Consider the following 2,690-nt stretch of genomic DNA (forward strand, 5'->3'; position numbering starts at 1 on the left):
AGGCTGTTGCCAATTATTATTCAAATTATTTAAACGTTGTTGATAAATATCAACAATAAATATCAAAATATAAATAAAATTTAAAATTATTAAAGAAAATATTGGAAGAAAATTTTCAACGAATGATTCTCAGACAGATTTCGATGAAAATTTAATATCATAGTCGATATTAATCGTGTACATAGGATCGAGTTTCTGTCTTTGTACACATGCGTCATCAAACACATAAATAAGAAAATCATTTTAACACTCGTTATTCTCTCTTATTCAATCCTGAGGTCCTTTTAATAAATGTGTTGTTGATAATGCTAAAACTGACAGTAACGAAATGGTCAACGATTTACGGCGATGTTTTACGACTTTGTCGAATAGATATTTACAGATGTCGTAAATTTTAAAACAATAATAATTATTTGATGTATTCGTAACTTTCTTGAATCGATTGTTATTACACTGTCAAATGAAATGTAGCAATGTGTCGCTCAAAACTGTGTACTTGTATACATGTATACAATTCTTTTCTGTTTATTGTACGTAGACATTTTATCCTATTAGGTTGTCCAATAAATTTATAATTTTCTCGGAGATGAAATGAATATTTATACATTTTCCCAAAAATTAGATTTTTCCAAAACATTCGATTTTTGTGAAAGATATTTCTCGTTTTTTTTTGTGATAATTAAGTTAAAAAGTGGACGTTTTAAAAAGTGTTTTTGAGCGAAGTGCAAACAAAAACATTCTTGATATCACTTAAAACGTGTTCAAACTTTTAAAGCTTTTCCATTTATTTCAAGTGATTGTTAGAATAGTTTGTGGAGAACTGTTGGTACTATCGGTCAATTCGCAACATGTTGGATTGTTTGGTTTTAAATTAAGCAAACGTTTTAGATTTTCATAAAAAAATGTTGAGATGTCGGAACTATTCATGGTTATCAAGTTTCCGTTTCATAGTTCTCAATTCAAACAAAAAAAAAAGGGGGAGAAAAAAGGGAAAAAATTTCAATCAGTCTATCTAAAAACTTCAAACATGAAGCTATTCAATTTTTTTCTGTTTTTAATTAAATCTGTTTATTAGGAAAATGATGTCATTCCATTTCTTTTTCGTTCAAATATTTAAAATTTATTTGCATTATTTGATTTAGACATAATATTAAAAAAAAAAAAAACTAATAATATTTTATTGAAGTTCTCTTATTTCAAATCAAGAAACAAAATTTATTTATTACTCATTGTTTTTTACATTCCAAAATTTCTTCAACTTAGATAACTACCATTAAATAATTACTCAATACTATCATTCGCTTATCTTTAATTACACACATAAATCCTCAATTTTCCTATTTCTTTCCAAAAATGGACTCAACTCGCTTGCCAATAAGACAATCATCACACCAATCTATTTCACAACACATTTTATCCTCCAACCCTTCGCATACCTTATCCCTCGTCTCTATCGACAGTAACAGTCGAAGAAATCAATATCACCAAGGAATTAAACGCAAACCGTTAGTCGATACGAACGCCGTAATGAAAATTCACCTATCTTCCTCCTCCTCCTCCTTCTTTTCGAAGAAAGACAAACGGTAAACACGTCAGGGTGGAAAAAGAGATTACGGCTATACACGACTTGCGAATAGGTGTACAACGTACACGTGTACAAATCCCGGCCATTTCGATGAGTATCAAACGGATTTCATTGTCGCCCCAATGTAACGAAGCATCGTGCCAGATCAATTGCCTCCCTCCTAACACTCGATTTCGTTTTCTGGGCCAATGATCGGATCCGAACCATCGATATTATGTCATTTATCTTCGTCGTATCTTCGAAAGGCTGGCAAGACGGCCGAGCTCTTTATCTGTTTTTCCCATTTCCCTGTCCTCCTCTTCGCGAAGGAGGGGTCGGCAGCTGGTACGGATATACACGTCAGCCCTCCTCTTCCACCCTCGCTGCCTCATATTTCCATCCCTCCATTCCAACCATTCTTCCCTTCCCTTTTGCTCGTTATATTTTCCCTATTGATGATCAACCCTCGATATAAACCTCCAGTTAGTCCGGTTAGACTATCTTTTTTAACGGTTAACTGGCATCGGGTTAAATCTTTTTTCCTTTTCCCTTTTTTTTTTTAACGAGGTCAACGGTAATCGAATAATTGGACGTTTTTGGTTTTTAATACCGCGTGTGCAAACGGATTAATTAAGATTAATTTTTAATGCGATTTTAGATCTCTTTCTCTCTCCTTTTTTGAAAATAGTAAAAGTATAATTAATTGATGAAATCAATTGTTGTATTGACTAGCGTCAATACTTTTAGCTAGAGTTATAAAATAACGAATAAGAGACAAATTAATCGTAATTATTCCTAGTTTTGGAATAAACGTATAAAGAAAGAAAATCGTGATCTTACTAAGATTAAGCTGTTTTACATACACACAGTTGTTACTCTTTAAATCTTAGAAAGATCTTCAAGAAGTACCGAGCTCTTTCTCCGCTTGGATAACAGTTGTTTCTGTTTGCCATACACGGAATTTCTTCGAGGAAGATGCATTAATATTTAATAAATACCGTGAATTAACAACGTATCATAGATACACGTATCTCCCTCTTATCTTTCGCTCAGATACTTAGAACTGCTATAAATCGATAAAAGTTACGCGGCTACTTCACTCGAAGTAACGCCAAAGGGCCCCCCC

The 2,690-nt window shown here is 32.8% G+C and overlaps 1 protein-coding gene across 6 annotated transcripts in view; it reads left to right on the forward strand.

The window, feature by feature from the left end:
• LOC102672118 (autophagy-related protein 16-1) overlaps positions 1–2,690 on the forward strand; it is a 574,752-nt gene that overhangs the window by 549,361 nt on the left and 22,701 nt on the right. The window lies entirely within an intron of this gene.

This window comes from Apis dorsata, unplaced genomic scaffold (assembly GCF_000469605.1).
Source record: "Apis dorsata unplaced genomic scaffold, Apis dorsata 1.3 scaffold_353, whole genome shotgun sequence".
NCBI classification, from domain to species: Eukaryota; Metazoa; Arthropoda; class Insecta; order Hymenoptera; family Apidae; genus Apis; species Apis dorsata.